Consider the following 20,606-nt stretch of genomic DNA (forward strand, 5'->3'; position numbering starts at 1 on the left):
ATTATGAATGAGTAGGAACCTGACACTAACGTCATTATTATGAATGAGTAGGAACCTGACACTAACTTCATTATTATGAATGAGTAGGAACCAGACACTAACTTCATGATTATGAATGAGTAGTAACCTGACACTAACGTCATTATTATGATTGAGTAGGAACCTGACACTAACGTTATTATTATGAATGAGTAGGAACCTGACATTAACGTCATTGTTATGAATAAGTAGGAACCTGACACCAACGTCATTATTATGAATGAGTAGGAACCTGACACTAATGTCATTATTATGAATGAGTAGGAACCTGACACTAACGTCATTATTATGAATGAGTAGAAACCTGACACTAACGTCATTATTATGAATGAGTAGGAACCTGACACTAGCGTCATTATTATGAATGAGTAGGAACCTGACACTAACGTCGTTATTATGAATGAGTAGGAACCTGACACTAACTTCATTATTATGAATGAGTAGGAACCTGACACTAACATCATTATTATGAATGAGTAGAAACCTGACACTAACTTCTTTATTATGAATGAGTAGGAACCTGACACTAACTTCATTATTGTGAATGCGTAGGAACCTGACACTAACTTCATTATTATGAATGAGTAGGAACCTGACACTAACGTCATTATTATGAATGAGTAGGAACCTGACACTAACGTCATTATTATGAATGAATAGAAACCTGACACTAACTTCATTATTATGAATGAGTAGGAACCTGACACTAACTTCATTATTATGAATGAGTAGGAACCTGACACTAACTTCATTATTATGAATGAGTAGGAACCTCTCACTAACTTCATTATTATGAATGAGTAGGAACGTGACACTAACGTCATTATTGTGAAATGAGTACAGGAAAGAAACATGTTTACATTGATTGTATTACATAACACTTGCAGGCTAAAGTAGAGGGCTGTGTCTTTATTACAAGTACTGTCTGTTGATGAATTTGAGAGAGCAGTTCTGGGCATTCTTGGGTATTTTTCTTAGGATGACAACTATGTGTGTAAATAGTGAAGCAGTTTTCCTTACTTCACATAAAATGTACAATTTTACCAGCACAGCCACATCATGGTGAAATGGGGCCCAAGGATAATGGACCCCCCCCCCCCGCAGCCATTCCAGTGTCCCACTACTTGGCTATTTCTCCCCATTTACCATAAATAGTGTTTGCACCTGTCAGTGTGCATACTATTTTCTGCTTTACTTCTACAATGATTACAAAATTTATACCAGAAACACTGATAGTAATTTTGCTAAACAAAGCAATACAGTCTCAGAATGAAATCAGACTTAGCATGAGCAGTAAACTTCTCTGCTGATGAAATGACATTGAAACCCAGATTCAATGAAAATGCATCTGGCCAGTGGCAGATTACGTTTACCTTTGGGCTGTTTTCAAACCTTAGACCACTTGCACACATTTTTAGAACCAAGCACACATGCATGCGTTCCTAGATTCACCTTCCTGATTGTATTAAATTATATTCCATGTATAATACAGCACCACTTATTAGAGTGTGTTTTACATTTGTAGTTTTGAACATTTTTCTAGTAATTAATGAAACAAAAAGTATGAACCAATAATGACACAACTATCCATTTCAGAACATTTCAACAATAAAAGGTCACTCAAACGTCTGTCATTACAATCCACCAATAGCAATCAATATGCACAATCTCTGCAGAAGTAAAAGTCATCTGAATAATTCCTCATTGAAGAGATTTGTAAGTAATGAAGAGGCTGCTGCTGGTAAATAACTTTACATTTCAGTATACATGTTGCCCTCAAATAATAAATTGCTAAATTGCATTAAAAAAAAATTGGTAACCAAGTAATGTTGCAGTAGGAATGGCAAACTGATAACAGATTCATAGTTACTAGTCATCTCATCCAAAGGTGGACACATTTCAGGAATGTTAACTCCACCATCCCTCCTTAAAGTACAACACAATATCAACAACCCATCTACGTAGTGTCAGAGTAGAACCCACAGCTTTCAACACCAAAGGCAACTATACTACCTATTGTGCTGCTAACAGTGCTTTCAAGTCCTATAGCACAAAACTGATGGTCATTTGCTAAACAAAATAGTTACACATTGAAAACAGACATAGCATGAGAAACAGTAAACTTCTCTTCCCTTGAAACTCATAATTCTTTGACAATTCACTGAAACTCACAATGCCTTGAATATGTGAATATGCACTGAAATTCTTTAGCAATCTGGTAGTTGGTGTAGAGAATTCAGGCTCTTCTCTCCTGTAACCAAGATACAGGGTTTGAGCTTGAGCAAATTAATTAAATAACCTGCCTTAACTAGGGCATTTTACACACACACACTCACACCACAAGCAAGTTTAAATACTGCATGCTGAAAAAAGGAGAAGCAACAGCAGCTCCTAAAAACAGAGGGGGCTAACTTCACGGCACCCATTCAATGGGAGAACAGCTGCATGACCGCCAAATTATACACTAATTCCCTGTACGAACACGTACACAAATGCATGTATCTCACCATACCCAGTAGAACCAAGACACCCTCCTCCAAAAAAAAAGGAAGCCAATCTGGTGGTCTCCTGCCATAAACAAACTCTACAACAGAAGGAGGAAACTGATGTGGAATAAGGTGAAGTCCCAGGACTGGGAAAACTCCCTTATCAGCCTCAACAAAAAGTTGAGATCCCTCATCAAATCCTCTAAAGCTTAGCTATAAAAGCAGAATTGCAGCAGATATAAAAGACAACTACAAGACCTCCTATAGTTATGTAAAGAATCTCCATGGAAATACCCAGATTTGCTTGGAGCTGTTGCAGAATGGCACCTCCTATACCAAGCCAATAGATATTGCCAATATACTGGCAGACAGATTCAGTGCCAACTTTATCCCACTCTCCCCTGCCAAAGGACCAATCACAATACCAGTAGATTGCCAGGCACCCTATATTACTGATCCACAGGTTAAAACAGCACTGTCCAAGGCCAAGAATACAGCTTCTATGGGACCCAACAATATCCCAGGCTGTGTTCTACATGAGCTACAGAGTGAAATGGCACCTCACCTGTGTGCCCTGTTCAATCACAGCCTCACCTCAGGCTTTGTCTCTACCAAATGGCGCACTGCTACAGTCATTCCTCTCCACAAAGGAGGAGTGACTACAGACCCTGGGAACTATCGCCCCATTAGCCTGACAAGTCTGATATGCAAAGCTATGGAAAGCATCATCATGGACCTAATAAACAAGGATACAGGGAATCTCCAAACTCTGGATCTCACACAGTTTGGTTTTGTGAAGGGTAGATCATGTTTGCTCAACCTGGTCGACGTCTTTGAGTCAGTCACCAGAGCTGTGGATGAAGGCAAGGTGGTTCATTTAGCTTACCTTGATCTGGCCAAGGCCTTTGATACCATTCCCCATTCAGGAATCATAGAAAAACTCACTAAGCTCAGCATCAACCCCTATATCACTAGGTGGGTTGCAAACTGGTTCACAGATAGAGCCCACAGTGTGAAAGTAGCTGACTCCAATTCAGATTGCCGACCAGTCACGAGTGGAGTCCCACAGGGTTCGGTCCTGGGTCCCCTCCTGTTTGGTATCGACTTCTCTGAAGTTCAGGCCAACATGAATGCACTCTGGCTGACAAAGTTCACAGGGGATTGCAAGTTTGGAGCCATAATTAACTCCCCAAGTGAAGTTGACATCCTACAAAAAGGCCTCACTGAGATCAACGATTGACGTCAGAACCATGGCCTTAAGCTCAATGCCAAAAAATGTGTCATCATCCTCTTTGGGAAAAACCCAGTTCCCATGAATTACCACATCGATGGTAGTCCACTGAACACAGAAGGTGTCATAAGAGATCTGGGAACACAGGTTGACAGCAACCTCTCTTTGGCCACTACATTACCACTGTGGTCAGAAAGTCCTTCTATGTGGCACTAAGGGTTTTGCATCCAGGAAGAAAGAGGTCATTGTCTCTCTCTATTTTTCCCTCAGTAGGCCAATCATTGAGTACAGTGCCCCATTTGGCATGTACCTCACTAGACACCTGGAACAACTGGAGAGGCCACTGCAAAAGTACCTCACAAAGAGGATTCTAGGCCTTAAACACTTGTCATATATGGACAGACTCAAAAAAACTCCAGCTATTCTCTGTCTCATATCACCTACTTAGAGGCGATCTCTGCTTGACTTACAAAGCCATGTCTGACCCAGCTCTGTTAGAAATGCTACATCTAAAGAAATCCCAATCCCTCCACACTGCATGCTCCAGAGACCTCCACCTCATTACCACAATCAACAGAAGAAGCTTGGGACAGGTTCATAACCCAGAGACTGCCCATGCTATGGAATAGACTTTCCATACATGTCAAGTGGAGCGCCTCACTGGCTCTTTTCAAGATAAACCTTGATAAGTGGATGGGAAATAGAAAATTCACCCTGGGGATCACTCCAGTGGCTCTACTTGCCAGAGGCACTGGGAACTAAGATCGGGTGGCACGATGCCAGGGTAATCCTATGGGCTAGGCTTGCAAAGGTTCCAGGGCCATTAACCTAGTACACACCTATAAACCTATGAACCTATGAACAGGCACTCCATGCATGCTTAACAGAAGTGTAAATTAATTAAAAATTAGAGAATGGGCAAACTATACATCAATACCCTGACTGTAGAATGAACATTCTACAGCAGGGCATTAATGTACAAGTAATGCCCGCTAATAAACAAGTCCGCCACTTCATGGGGGGTCTATGTCATTTAATCGAACTTCCATATGTTCGAACACCAGAAGTTCAAATGGGGAAGTTCGAAAATTGAAAATGTCGAAGCTGCGGAAATGCAAATTCTTTCCCAGGGGAAAGAATTTGGTTGGCTGTTTCTGCGGCTTTGACATTTTCTCCACTGTGGTGTGAAAGTTACAGAATGGGTTAAGGTAAGTGTGCGAGTGTGACGGATGTTGGGGTTAGGGTGCGGGTAAGGTAAGTGTGCAATAGTGACGGACTCTAGGGTTAGGGTGCGGGTAAGTTAAGTGTGCAATAGTGACAGACCTTAGGGTTATGGTTTGGGTTAAAGTTAGTGCATAGATAATTGTGTATGTAAGGTTTAGTGTAGGTTTATTAGGTTTTTGGTGTGCTTGTGTTGTGTGTGTGTTTTTTGGAACAGCAAATTTTTTCCCTGGAAAAAATTCACTGTTCTGAGGTTTCGATGTTATCACATTTCGAACTTCCAAGTTCGAACATATGGTGTTCGAAATTTTGGAAGTTCGATTATGTGAAATAGACCCCTTCATGGCAGCATATCAAGGTGCCATGGAGCTCGGATTGCAAAAAAAAAAAAAAACTAATGGACGCCATTATTTTTATCCTCGCTAAGCATTGATTGGTTCTGCTGTTTAGTGAGCATAAAATGTAAAAGAAAAAAAAAAGAAAGACTGTGTGTGTGTGTGTGTGTGTGTGTGTGTGTGTGTGTGTGTGTGTGTGTGTGTGTGTGTTTGTGTGTGTGTGTGTGTGTGTGTGTGTGTGTGTGTGTGTGTGTGTCTGTGTGTGTGACAGAGAGAGAGAGAATGAAAGCAGAGGAGACTGTGTGTGTGAGAGAGATATAGAGAGAGTTAAAGCGATCCTGTGTGAATGAATGCGTGTATGAAAGCAGAGGAACCTGTGTTTGTGAGAGATCGAGAGCAAGAGCGGTCTTGTGTGACTGAATGCATGTAGGGAAGCAGTGTAGACTCTGTGAGAGATTGAGAAAGAGGATGAGACCAATCTTGTGTGAGTGAATGTGTGTATGAAAGCAGAGGAGATTGTGTATGTGTATATGCGTGTGTAAGAAAGCAGAAGAGACTATGTATTTGTGTATTGGCGAGAGAGAATGTGTTCAATGTAAAATTGTTGTGTTTCACTTGCTTATTATTTTTTTAAGCACTATATTATTTTTTATACTTGTTTGATGTAAAATACTTCCCTTCAGCACCATTAACATATACTACAGCAAGTCTGAAACATTAGGCAGAGGAACTATTTTACATTAAAAGTAAATGAGCAAGTGAAATACAAGAATTTTACAGAGAGCCCATTCTATAAGTGCAATAATGCCCTCCAGGGTGTTTTAATGTGTAATTGATGCCCTTACAGGGCCTTATAACACCCCTGGTTGGATGTTAATTACACATTAACACATTCCCTGTCAGGCATGTTTGCTTAAATGTTGTGACAACCCCCCCCCCCCCCCCGCCAGCAGGCCCTATGTAACCACTTAGGTTGCTTAGTGTTGGATCTAGCTCTAGTTAATAGCACGTCAGTCCCATAGGTTACAAAGCTTTTGTTCCACATTTTGAATTCAGCTCCTTCTGATTTTACTGACTGTGCAAGAGCGCTTTTAACTGTGGACTTGTATATTTCAGCTCCAGATCTTGTTACTGTGGCTGCAGCCATTTCTTGAAACCCACGTTTTATAGAGATGCAGACAGTCAATTAGCAGCAGTTTACTGTGCAGCTGAAACTTCTAAGCACTGTAAATGGTGTCGGGGGCATATCACCATAGAATGTCTTGGTCCTTTTCATTTTTATAGATATATTTTTCAATTGTTCCAGCTCCTAATTCTGACCGTACACTGTTCCACATCTTGCTTCTTTTTATTTTTTTATTAGGTTTGGTCCCTGTTTCTACGTTTTAATTTCTCCAAATCTTTTGGGTTTCTAATACCATGGCGGAAATGGGCCCTATTCCTAAGTCAAAGTATGATTTAAGTTCATAAAATTACTATTGTTTCAATCTTTGACGTCAGTCAGAAGTGCTCTTTGCAGGATCCATAATGTGCACAGTAATGACTCCTTCTGCAATTTGTATGGAGTTACATGTATTGGTAATAATTTTAATATAACTGCAGATTCTTTTATAAGACCTGTTGCTCCTACTACTATTGAAACTGTCTAGGTATCTTTCTTCCACACTGCTCTCATTTCTGCCAGCAAATCCTGATATTTTATGACTTTGTGTCTCTCTGTAAACAAGATACTATAGTCACTCAATGTAACAATTTCCATGATCAATACTACTTTTGTCTTCTTTTCATGGATCACTACATCTGGTTTTCTTGCATCTATCCTTTTCAACTGTTGGTAATGGGTGATCCCATGTGACATAGACTTCATCATTTTCTATGATGCTTTGTGGCTCATGTTTCCAGTGTTTTTCGGCTATTTCAGTATTATAATGTTTGCACAATCCCCAGTGCAACAGTCTTGCCAAATTTATATGCCTTTTAGTACACAGTCCTTCTGCCATTAGTATGTCACAACCAGCAACAAGGTGTGCAACTGTTTCCAATTCTATTTTACAAAACCTAAATTTGTCTGATTCACCCACATGTTCAATGGACTTTGTGAACCAACGTGTATGTAGTCTATATCTTGGGCCGCCAATATTAACCTTTCATCTTTTGGTTTAAATTCGCCTCTCCTTAACCATTCCTGCATTTGATCCCAATCAACATGAGGTTGTTCCACGAGTTTTCTATACCTGTAGTTATATTTATACATTTTCCACATTTCTTGCCATCTCATCTGATCCTTCACCTTACATTTTTTATTTTGTTTTTTGCACATTCAATTGCTGTCTGATCTTTATCTACTTCTGGTTTGATTTCTATTCCCACTTGATGCCAATTTGCTTCTGCTAGACAAAGAAGTAAAGTCATCTTAAGATTTATTTTCCTCATGTTTCAAAACTTTAACTATGTTTGGGTCTTGTGAGGTCAGAAGACATGTATGCAGCCTCACGATTGCTAATCTATACATGTAATCAATTTCAAGGAGGCCCATACCTCCTTCGGAATGGGAAATATATAATTTTGGTATGCACTGACTTTTATAAATCATTTGATAAGCATAAAGCATCTTTCTTGTTTTCCTGTACAATCTATCCAACACCTTTTTGGGGCCAGTCAGTCACTCCAAAACTGTAAGTTAGGACAGAGACAGCAAATTGGTTTATAGCTTGAACTTTTGATTCTAGATGTCAATGCTGTTTTCAGGACTAATTTAAGTCTTCTAAAATATTCCTTACAGAGCTTTATTCACATTTGTTCATGCTTTATTGTTGATCCTTCATCAGTTCCCAAATATTTATACATGCCTTCTTGCTCAAGTTCTTTTATATAATCACATTCCTGTCCCAAATCTATGCTTTCTTGGTGCTGCAGCTTTCCTGCTTTAAAGGTTGCATTTACACATTTATCAAGACCAAATGACATTTTTATATCATCTGAAAAAGTTTTGACTACTTGCAGCTGGGCTTTCAGTTCCTCTTATGACGAGCTATACAGTTTTAAATCATCGACAAAGAGAAGATGAGAAGTCTTTACACTTTGTTGCTTTCTGTGAGCCAAATTATAGCCATGACCTAATCAGTTAAGCAGTCAGCTTAATGGGTTAAGGGCAAGGTGAAAGAGCAGCAGTGACAGAAAGTCACCCTGGAATATCCCCCTTTGGATTTTTATCCCTGGAATAATAATTTGTCCTTTATCATGGCTTAACTGCAAAGTGGTTTCCCACTGTTTTATGGTCACTATACATTTTTAAGCACTCTTTTATCCATGAATGTGGGATACTATTAAAAGCTTTTTTGGAGTCCGTCCATGCTGTACTTAGATTCTTCCCTTTTTACAGTTCTCCACTATGACTTTATTTAACAACAAATGATCCTTTGTTTCATATGACTTTCTTTTATTACCATTTTGTTCAATTGCCATAATTGAGTTTTCTTCTAAATGACTATAAACTCTGTCAGCATCAGTTCCACTGTATAGTTTATATGTTGTCGGAAGGCAAGTTATTGGTCTATAGTTTTAGGGTAGCTTGCAGGTTCACACTTAAGTAGGAGCATTGTTTTTCCTGTTGTTAGCCAGGCTGGTGTCTGTTTGGAGTGTGCATATAAATAGTTCTTACTCATGGCTAGGTCTTCGTGCAAAGACTTTAATACTTTTAGCCAGAAGTTAGATACTGCATCTGGGCCTGGGCTTTTCCAGGTAGAGACTTTTCTTAAGTTTGTTTCAATCTCTCTGGTTGTTACTTCATCCCATTTCATACCCTGTACATTTTAACTTCTTATTCTTTCTTTTACTTCTTCTATCCATTTAGCATTTTTGTTATGTTCCACGAGAGCTTCATAAATATTTCTCCAAAATATATCTATTTCCTCTTTTTTTGGTGGTCTTTCAATTCCTTTTACCTTGTTTCCCAATTCTCTATAAAACTTTTTTGGGTCATCAATAAATTGCTTATGTTGTACTTTTCCTTTTTATATTTATCTGTGTATCTTCTAAGTTTTTCTTCTTGTGCTGATATCTTTAATTTATTATTTGCAATAGTGTATGATAAATCCTGATCCATTATAATACTGCACATTTCTTTTATCACGAGTATCTTTCTGAGTATTTTTGTTGATCTGTTCCCTCTTCTATACCCTTTTAACATTGACACTTCTTGTCTTAATTGCTCTATAGTTTTCTGAAGAAAATTTCCATATCTGGATGCTTTTGCCTATATTTCTTTCTACCACTGATGTCTGCCCTATGTTCCTATAGACCACTTCATTCCCTCTTGTGGGACCAATGTCATGTCCCTTCCATAAGGTAAGCCCTCCGCACCAGTGAAAATGTCCTTACCAGTTCAAACTTTCACACTTGTTATTGTTCAGAAAATGCATTTTGATGCAAAGGTTGTTCTATTAACTTCTAAAGTGGATTACAGCAATATTCAAAAATTGACCAAGATTTGAAACCTTTGCCCCTCCCCCATTCTTTTCAGCTTTGTCCAGAATTCTTGTGCGAATAATTTGAGACAAATGCCTGGAATGCATGCAACAAGAAGCCATTTGGACACAAATAGGACAAGAAGACTCCATACCAAGGGTACGTCAGCAGAGAACCAAGAGCTGTGAGGCAGTGTGCCTACTTGCTGCATGACTGTGCCACCCTCCAAGGAATTATTTACACAGAAATACATTTCAGAACAGAGTTTGGTAGCATTTTTGGTGCATAATTAGGTTATGTTTATATATTCATTCATTCATTCATTCATTCATGCATTCATTCTCTATTACCTGCTTAATCCAAGGGGAGCCAATGCCTATCCTGGCACTCAGAGTGTGCGAGGCATAGAAACTTATCTTGTAAGAGGTACTAACTAATCAGAGGACACACACACACACACACACACACACACACACACACACACACACACACACACACACACACACACACACACACTCACACACACACCCGTGCACAGTCTTAAATGGCATGAACACCTACACAGACTGTTTTACATGATTGCCAGATCATCTCTGGTACTTCTTTAGGTCAGGCAAGGAAACTGGTAGATGAGGTAAAAACCTCCCAGTCAAGAAATGCACAGGAGATGTATGGGCTGCAAGATAGCAATCTTAAGAGCCGACCTCTGTGTGGTTATGTTTAAAATGCTACAAATGTCTGTTTTTAGAGTGACCATGAAGTTAAATTGCCAGCAGAAGAATCAAGAGAAGGGGTACTAGGAATGGGGGCGCTTGAGTCTGGAGGGACAGGAAGTTTCATAGGGTAGGTATGCAGGAAGGAAAGAAGATAACAAGTGCAGAAAAATGTAAACCATTGGAAGTTCAAGACTGCGCACATGGCAAAATGTGTCACATGTTTTACAGGATGAAAGAAAGACTATGCGTAGCAGATGGCTCTATTTATATAGCTAAACTAAACCAGTAATAGTACAATGAAATACATTTAAGGCAATAAATATGGTAAAACCAAAGCAATTTAACATCAATGTAAGATGGTGGAAAATTAAACAAACTCTCTTGATCTCTGTTGGCATTGTTAAAAAGGAATATCTTTAGACATCTACAAAAGCAGTTGACAATGAGGTACTCCCATAAATGTCAAAAAAGAATCTTACAGATCAGATGTTTAATACAAAAAAGAGAGATGATTAAATGTAAAAAACCTAAACATAAGTATCAGTGACAGATCCTGGGCATCTGAGCTGAGGTCCTCATATCACTTTTAGGGCACATCAACTTTTTATGATTTATTTATTTGTGTTTGTTGACTGGGAAAGTCTGACTGGGTAGAGCCCATTTTCAGCAGAGGCCCAGGGAGAAAAGCTGCATCCCAGTACATTAATATTTTTTTGCAGTACCTAGGCTGTAGAGTGCTTATAAGCCAAAAACAGAACATTGACAGCACTCCTGAACTTAATAGGAAGTCTGTTTATACTTTGTAACCTGGATATTTTGAGGTAGTAGTGGGGGAAACCTGCTGTTGCCTAGCTGCTGAATTCTGTACAACCTGTAACCTGACTAGTTCATAACTGAGAAGTCCCAAGTACTGAGCATAGCAATAATCTGTGCATGTTGCGATGAGTGGATAAACTACTGTACATAAGACTGATGTTGATAGAAGAATCTTAATTCTGGTAACTTTTCTCATATGATGTAATGAAATTCTGACTGTGGCTGACATTTGGTCTGTGAATGTCAGTCTGTCACTGAGTATTACACAGAGACTATTCCCATTATACACTGCTTCCAGATCATGTCTTCCATATATGTTGATGCCTAGGCGAACAGGAGCAGTAAACTCTTATAAGTGGAATAAATGGCCATCACCACAGTCTTGGCAGGTTGAGCTGCAGCTGGATTTGGTTCATCATCTTAAGGATAATGTCCAGACTGCATTCCACAGAAAGCTGGGGTGCCAGTCCAGGGAGGTACATATGATTGTCATCACCATAGCAGTGATACTGTGGTCCCCTCTCTCCAATAACATTTCCAGCTGGGAGAATGCACACTGGACAGAATGGGGAACTAATATTCAATTCTGAGGAACCCCGTATTTTATGAGGCAGGGACTGCAGGTGATAATACCAGAAACCACTCTTGTAATATGGCCAAAGAGACAGAGGTCAACCATTCTAATACTGAGAAGGATAAACCACATCACGTTTCTAGGGGCTCTGAAATTAATCCATTATCCAGTATGTTACATACAAAGGAAATGTCAATGGGGAGCAAGGTGATACAACGCTTCTAATCATTTATTCCCAAGAAGTCATTAGTGTTGCTTCACAACTATGTCATGAATTGAAACCCATCAGTTCCACAAGTTTCAAGATGTGATTCTACTTGCTTAATCGTCACTTTCTCTATAATTTTACCATAAGAAAGGAAAGACAGAAATACGGTGGTGATAATTTTCAAAGATGCCTAAGTAAAAGATAGTTTCTTGAGAACTGGAACAAAGCGGGACTACTCTGAGGCAGGAAAAATTTCAAAGAATAAAAAAGAAGACTGTATATTCCTAAATCTATCAGGATCAATGACCACAACCAAGACAGAATAAACTAGGTAGATCCAGAGTCTAGTCTGTAAGCAGTGGGAGATAGTCTTCAAAGCAAGCTCGGGTGACATAATGGAACCCATCCAATGTCTAATCTAGTGGCTTTATCATCAAGGTATCTGGAAGCTCTGTGGAAGCACCCATCACATGGTATCCAGCCTGTCCACAAAGAACTGAGCAGCTATTTCACAATCAGAGACATTAATATCTTCTTAATTATTTAGACATGCTGAATTGCATGTCCTGTGCATGACTTGGAAGAGCTGAACCAGTCAGTTTGATGATTCAAAGTTCTTCCTGGGCAAATAAACTGCTTTCATACAGATCTGCAAGTTGGGTTCCTATTTGTCCTTCAGAAGTTGTGAGTGTCTTCAATGACATTTCCTTCTTTGTCCTTCACTCGCAGAGGTGCAGAGCTCAGGATCATACTATGGCTATTATCTACAGACACAGGATGCAAACCAGTGGGGTCAAGTGCTTGAATGGACATAGGGCATGAGGTGCAGGAAGTTGCTATATATTCAGCCTGTATTACATCACAAGCCTGCATGTCTGGAGACTTGGAGGTAAGGCTATAATTCTGGAAGATCCTGCTACCATATTATTTATGATGTAATGTAGGCACATGATTGGGCTGAAATACTAAATTGTAGTGCACTGTTGTGTCTGCCTGACCACTGTCTTTTCATGTTTCTTTTTTTTACCACAAAATTATTTTCAGATGCATTCTGTGCAGAGTAGAATCAAGATATAAAAGCTGCTGTTAGCTTTCATTGCTGGTTTTACAATAAGCTCTTTAGTCACAGCCATGTTGTTTATTAGATTTGCATCTACATGGTATGCTTAGGCAATTTACTGTGACAACGTATGCTGTTATCATCTCCATTAACAGCCAGCAGAGCAATGGAAGTACTCATTGACTGTAACCTGCACAGGTTCATGAGGACTTTGTTGCAAGCACCTAAGATGTCCAGCTGAATTCTTAAAAAAATAATTAGAGATGTTTTAACTTCTGCAGGTTTCAAATTATATAGAGGAAGATATGTGTGTTCAAAGTGATTCACAGCCTGAAATCCTGAGAATTGTTTTTTTTTTTTTGCAATATACTGCTGTGATTTAGCCAGGAATGTCATCAGGGGGTAGAAAAGCCTGTCAAAATATATACTATTAATATTTTACTGATGCATATAAGCATGCTGTGTTCAGAGAAGTATGGCTTTGACTGAGATCTGACATTGTTTTTTTTTTAAGAAAGGCTCACTGATATTACAGCTTTGCAGTGGTTGCCAACAATATTTTGTTTACTGGATAATCCATTTTCATAGCTTGTGCCTTTATCCAGTTGATTTTAAAATAGGATAAGTTTTAATGTCCTAATTCTTAAACGTAGAGACATGTTTTGGCTATAAACTTGAATTACACATCAGTTCAAGTATCATACAGACCTTTGCCTGCAAACCTCATCCTGGTGTATAAGGAATACAAAACAGTAGCAGTAATACCATTAGAGTCACATTGTAGGATTCTGTCTGCAAAGTTAATATTCAGTCTGACAATTTCTCCAAAGGCAAAACAAGTGGATTGAACTCTTTCCAGTAATTTATATTAGGAGTCTGGATACTAGCAGACAGACAGACAGGTCCTTTTCCACTGAAAGTATGTGGCCTCAGACTGAACATAATTAAGTACTGGAGGAATGAAAGGCACATCTCTTTACAATATGAATGTAGGGAGATTTTCCCTGTATATAATATGTGTATATCTTGTATATTTTTTTCTTTTCTCGGGATTCCATTACTTAGCTTACTTCATGTTTAGGAAGTAAAACATTTTATTGTGGTCTTCCCTAATGTAATCTATATTTGTATAAGCCTTTCTATTGATTTTTTTTTGTGTAGGGGGGTCTTATACAAAGCAATTTCAAAAGTTATGTTATGTACACTCATTTTTGCTCACCCTTATTACTAATTGTAGACTCACTTTGTTAAATTGGTGAATTATCATCCCCTGTATAAATGTCGGGTTCTTTATCACTTCTGTCTATAAAATTCTCCTACTCTGATAATTTTATAAACATACTGCATTTTGTGGCATTACTTGCAACAGTTTTATATGCACTTTTTGACATATTGCTACCACAGAACTGACAGAAGACAAACACATACACACACACACACACACACACACACACACACACACACACACACACACACACACACACACACACATGCACACATACATACATGCACACTATTAATTTAAAACTTGAATAAAACTGAAAACAAATGAAGACAGACAAAAATACTGAAAAAGCTATCCCAAATATTTCTGGGGCTTTTCTCCCATTACCTCTTTCAAAGAAGACTTTACTTCATCACACAATAATATATTTTACTGGACTCCAATGGTTAACACAGTTAATCTGGAGAAAAATGTGTTGATGGTATCCCTGTCTGTTAATTATGCCTGAGGGTGCAATTCATTTATTGGCTATTGTTGATTATGTGACTGTTAAGTTTGTTGAAGTCTCACTGATTCATTAGAACTGAAACATTATAGTTCAAAGGTCATATTTTATACAGACTTCAGTCAGATGTTAACTGACAAAGAATAACAGATCCAGTTCATATAGTTACTTAAAGTTTCAGACCCACTCATTGGTCATTTCACAGTAAGTCAAGCTCAATAATCCCCAAGGCATACCTCATATATTTAAAATCATAGTCTGTTTTAGACACTAGTAAACCCTGAGGCTGGTGGGGCACCCTGCTCTCAGGGGGCTCCCGATGTGAGCAGCTTACCATGATTTATTTTTGTATATGTCTAGTAACCCAGCAAAAGTTAGTGCAGCAGTCTGGTGTAGCTAACAAATCAGGTGGGTTATAATGAATCAGATGTCACGAAGGATCCTATTGGTGAGCACCAGTTCTGCCCTTTTAAAATTCAATCATACATCTAGTTGTAATAAAAATCAAAATGCTAGTATGCAGGACAGACTTAATTATCAGGACATCAGTCCTCTAAAACTAACATACATTCCTTAATATGTGCCTTGAGAAGAGTAAAAAAAAACAAAACAAAACAAAAAAAGGCCACACCATTTTGTACCATCACTCACCCTGTCTTTCTCCACCCCTTATCATAGCAATGTCACCCTCCTAATCTTGCCCCATCGTATGAAATAAATGAGCTCCTCTGCTCATCACTGTGAGAAGTAAAAGGTGTTTTTGTCCCTAGTCTCCTTTGGACACAGTCACATTGCACAGAAACAGTTCTTCAATTTAAGACAGACATCCTGAGCTGGTGACTTCAGAAACTCTGGTGTTCTGCTTGCCATATCAAAAAGAATACCCACATTTTTAAAGTCATTTCTGGATTAGCTCATCACTGTTCAGAGTTCCAGTTAATCTGGAAAAAAATGTGTTGATGGTATCCCTGTCTGTTAATTATGCCTGAGGGTGCAATTCATTTATTGGCTATTGTTGATCATGTGACTGTTAAGTTTGTTGAAGTCTCACTGATTGCTAAGTCTATTGATGACTGTTTCTGTTAACTCACTAGAGTCCTTTGCATTCTTTATTGCTTCAATAGGTCTCCTGAATCATTTTTTTCCCTTGAAATTATATGAATCGTATGAATCCCATTAACATACAAACAGTGTTCACAAGCTTACAAAACACAGCAGCATAGTGAATATACAGCGTAGCAAACATGTATGGGCAATATTTGGAATCATGCAAAACACAACATCATGGTTAATATACAATGTAACAGTCTAACAAAATATAATCAGTAATAATAATTTGACAACAACTTAAAGAAACTTACTCTGGGGATCTTCCTTTATGAAAATGTAGTAAAGTATTCCTTCAGTAGTTGTGCTATTTCCCCATGCCAGGAGCCATTCACCTATAAGAAATGGAAAGTGAGACAATTTTACAGCATGTGAAACAGTTCTGCACGACAAATACTTGGCAGAATAAGACAAAAAAAAGAAAAAGAATGATTGAGCTCCAAAGACTGTGAAATGGTATGTGAAATAACATATTTCAGCTTTTTGTTGACTACTTATTAAAAGAGGCAAAACAGGGCTTGGTGGGGAGAGACCTGCAACTATATAGTAACCTAATTTCATCCTGGCATCCTTCAACTTCTTGAAAAAATATATATGTGTGTGTGTGTGTGTGTGTGTGTGTGTGTGTGTGTGTGTGTGTGTGTGTGTGTGTGTGTGTGTGTGTGTGTGTGTGTGTGTGTGTGTGTCTGTGTGTGTGTTTGCCATAAATAGTTCTGCCTACAGGAATAGAAAGCTCTAATACCAGAAATACAGATTTTTAAAAGTACTTCATTGGAAGACAAATGTTAATTGCATTTGAGAAATTTTCTGTCTTGATCTATGAGACAAATGCTTATTATGGCAATAAAACAGCAAAATGATCAGTTTCCATGGAGTAACAGATTACAAAGGGTCAGAAAAAACATATGTGTTTGAGTGATTGGTCACAGAGTTGCAGGAAAAAAATTGCTGAGCAGGAGAAAAGGCCCCAAAAGAAACATACAAGGCTATAGGGTGTCCCACTGACCATTACCTCTGCTGAACTCAGTTGTTTTGTTAGTTAACTAATATGAGGGGGGGCAATGCACTTACTGGCTCAGTATTCACAAAAAATAAAAAGAATCCTTCAAGTTTATCATTGGTATATAAATGAACCTTTACCAAGACATGTATTGATGGCTATGGCCTCTTACAAAACCAAGTACTGGCCTATAAGGAATAGTCATTGGTAGGAAGGATACCTGGGGGAGACAGACTGTGAATGTTTTAGGTGGCTTCTTATGGAACCAAGGACATGCTCATTGGTAATAGTCATTGGATACAAAGAGGATACAGAAGACAAAGCTTTTAGAAGATTTTTCTCAACACTCTAGAAATTATGTAAGGAGTGGAAGCATTAAAAAGGCAATTTTTGAAAGTAGTTTCTAAACTATGGTGACTTTCCCAGCATGGCTGATATGAAAAAGATGACTGAATAGAAATTCAGACCAAAATTTGAAGGGTGACAGTTCTCCCAAAACTGGACTCAAGAGGTGAGCCACTGTGGAATCCTTAAACACATTATCGGTGCAAGGAAATGCAAACAAAGAAAAGTAAACAGGAAGACAAGCAGTGTAGAAGAATCTATTGGAAGACTACATGAAGGCTAACATAACCCTGAAATATCCCCAAATGTTGCAGTAGCTTTGACAACAGCAAAAGAACATGCATCTTGGCAAGGTACAAAAAATGATCAATGCAAAACTTAAAACAGAAACATAGGCTACAGCAGAAAATCAGGTATATTGCATAATATGAGTTGATGACTTTTTTCAGCAGCTTCGTAAGGAAGACCGAAAGACAAGAAATCTTTATCCAGAACCCTAAACTGGGTATTCAGACACCATAGAAGAACCTTGATGATCATCTTCACGCCTCCAGTAATAAGACCAGGACAGATCATTGCTCAAGCTTATAGATAAAGATGGAACACTCCCTAAACAACAGAAAATGTTGAATGCTTAAGCAAATGGTAATATATTTTCCTTGTACATCAAGGCCAACAGAATGTATATGAAACTATTTAAAAACCTTTGGACAATTAAGCAACTGGTCACATCAATATATAGTTACCCAGCTCTTAGAGTTCATACACAGGGCCATTAAATCTACCTGCGTACAGTAGAGGACAGGAAGTCTAACAAAAAAAAGGCATGAAGGTGTAGCAATTCAAGGGTTGGTAACTGCAAAAATGCTAATTTTTTTGCAAAATATTGAAAAGTCTATGTATCTTAAAATGAAATGGGGGGCACTGTTCTACTGTTCTTATTCAGAACTGTTTGTGGTTATTGTAAGCTAACTGATGTGGATGAGCCCAGGTCAACAGCTGCATACCTGGTGGAAAAGTCACTGGGAATGATAGCTTGTATCTTAAGTTGTGCTATCCACATTCCTTAATAGCATCTGAGAACAGAGACATTTGGTTCATGATAGTCTCTGAGAAATCATGATCAACCAGTACTGGCTGTCCTTCCCTCATTATCCTCCACCTGAGTTGCTGAAACTGAGACAGAGCTCATTGTTTTTATGACAGGTAACAAATTTGACTACAATCTGTCTTGGCTGACCAAATGCCCTGCCTGGCACTAATAACTGCAGTATGTATGCCTTGTCAGTGTCCAATGAACTTTTTGCAAAACCTATTTCCAGCACCATGTTGACTTTCACAAATTCCAGACAGTCAAACCCTTATTTGCCCTTCAAAGTGGGACTGAGCTGAAAATTACACTTTCTTTCTTCGTTCCCCAGTATAACCAACTTCTGCGCAATCTAAAATAAATTTACTGCTCAGTTCCATAAATGTATTTCTCACATGCATCACTCTTTGCTGCAATGATAACAGACCATCACATTATTCTTTTAGAAATCCAACTACTCTGCAGGCATCTCAGTTTCTGTTCACATGTCATTTCAGCAAGGATGAAACAGCTTTCATTTGGTGTCACACTTCTTTCAGAGTGCCATTTTAGGCCTTTTTTTAAAAAAAACGCACAAATAATAGCATGTGAAGGAGGTTTCATGTTCTTGAGTTGCATTGTATAATCCCTCTGCTCATACACAAACATTCCCCCGGATTCACTATCCTTCTGTGCAGGACTAGCTTAGTCCTGCGTGGAAGTGGATGTCTAGGAGCAGGACGGCAGCGCGCCATGCATATTAATGAAGGTGCGCTGCCTGAGCTCCTAATCTTATATGGAACATGTAAGAGTGCAGGGGGCGTATCTGAGAGCAGAGCTGTCAGAATATACACGCCCATGAAATGAAGAACAGCAGACAAGTCATGAAAGAATGAGAGAGACCGCTCATAGGTGTATGCATAGTCCCAGAAACATCCCCCCACGTGTACAAGAGCAATAGTTAAAACACCAAATCTAAAGATTTTTTTTTTATTAAACAGATTAAATTTAACCATAGGTGCATGGGTTTGCCCATTGCTTAGCTACGGTTAATGCAGCTTAAATGGCAGAAGAGGATAAAAAGCAAGATATATGCAAATGAAGCAGTACAGCAATAGTGTAGTGTGCAGACCATTCGCCTTATGAGCAGTCATTCCCGGTTCGAGTCCCACTGCAGTACATTCTATTTTCCATGTCAAATCACTTTATGACCAATATTTTTAGTTGCATAACCTACTATATAACATATATTCGTGAACTGGAATACTGCATTAAATGCAGATGTGAGGTGTCAGTGCCATAATGTTGCAAAGTCCACAGATAATCACACATGCCCCATACAGTATATGTACACAGGAATCAGGGATACAAATGGAAGGTAAAATGTGTAATGAATGATAACTCTATACAGCTTCCAAATCCCCCACCTTTCCAAGAACCATTAGACATTACTGTCTAAATTAGTGTGGTGGTAAGCGGGTGTAAGCACTAGTAAGCAAGAATAGGCACTATTAGCGGGAGTAAGCATATTTAAGCAGTAGTAAGTGAGTTTAAGCTCATTTGCATGGGGGTAAGCAATGTGCACACAGGTTAAGCAATACTGAAGCTAACACTCTGTATCCATATTTAACCAGATGTTAGCATTGCTTACCTTCACGCAAACCCGTGCAAACCCGCTTACAATTGCTTAAAAGTGCCTTAATCACTCTGTATGCAACAGCCGATGTTCTGCCCAGAAATAAAATAAGCAGCCTTTGCAGGTCTTGAACCCAGGACCCCATACTCTATAGTCACAGTAGTTAACCACTAAGCTATCACAACAGTACATAAAATTGAGGTGTCACCAAACAAATCCTCACTATAAGAAAATCAAACTGAACATGTGAAAGGAATCTATATACAGTCTTATGTTGTATAACCTACTACATAACATAAATATGTGAACTGGAGTACTGCAGTAAGCCCAGATGTGAGGTGTCATTGTAATAAAGTGTTGAAGTCCCCCAATAAACACAAGGACCCTGTATAGTGTACGTACACATCAATCATGGATACCAGATACATATATAACATGTAATGAATAATAAATCAATGTCAAAATGCAAATATAATGCAAATTAAATGTTAAGCAACACTAAGTATTGCACAGCCCAGCTTAGTAGGTGTAAGCAATGTGTAGGCCAGCTAACTCAATTTGTCCAT

At 38.6% G+C, this 20,606-nt stretch overlaps 1 protein-coding gene across 1 annotated transcript in view; it reads right to left on the reverse strand.

Annotated features, from left to right (window-relative positions):
* The window catches only part of LOC122816494 (glucagon receptor-like), a 2,063,211-nt gene that overhangs the window by 1,330,578 nt on the left and 712,027 nt on the right, over nucleotides 1-20,606 (reverse strand). The window contains exon 3 of the mRNA XM_044089325.1: nucleotides 16,245-16,325. The gene's annotated coding sequence lies outside the window, so the exon portion shown is untranslated. The remainder of the gene's footprint in view (nucleotides 1-16,244; nucleotides 16,326-20,606) is intronic.

The sequence above is a fragment of the Protopterus annectens genome, chromosome 12.part0, assembly GCF_019279795.1.
Source record: "Protopterus annectens isolate FY-2018-M chromosome 12.part0, PAN1.0, whole genome shotgun sequence".
NCBI lineage: Eukaryota > Metazoa > Chordata > Ceratodontiformes > Protopteridae > Protopterus > Protopterus annectens.